This window comes from Pterocles gutturalis, unplaced genomic scaffold (genome assembly GCF_000699245.1).
Source record: "Pterocles gutturalis isolate BGI_N339 unplaced genomic scaffold, ASM69924v1 scaffold27815, whole genome shotgun sequence".
Classification (NCBI taxonomy): domain Eukaryota; kingdom Metazoa; phylum Chordata; class Aves; order Pterocliformes; family Pteroclidae; genus Pterocles; species Pterocles gutturalis.
Genome location: NW_010144150.1, coordinates 4,634 through 4,910, shown reverse-complemented (window position 1 = coordinate 4,910; position 277 = coordinate 4,634).

Genomic DNA, 277 nt, shown 5'->3' with positions numbered 1-277 from the left:
CCAGCTCCCTCCTCAGCACCGACTGCTTGTGCGAGCCGGGCAGAAAAAGCAGTGCCACCCCGGAGAGGGAGAGGAGGAAACCCCCCAGCACCCTGGCTGTTCTCGAAGTGCCGTGCTACACCCCAAGCTGCCACCTCACGCGGGGCAGGACCACTTCAGCTGGGTGCAAACGGCTCAGAGGAGCGCGGAAAGAAGCGAACCTGCTGCCTCCCCGTCTGTTCTGCACACAGGGAAACCTTTATAGCTGGTCTGACACACGGGAGCATGGCCCTGAGTG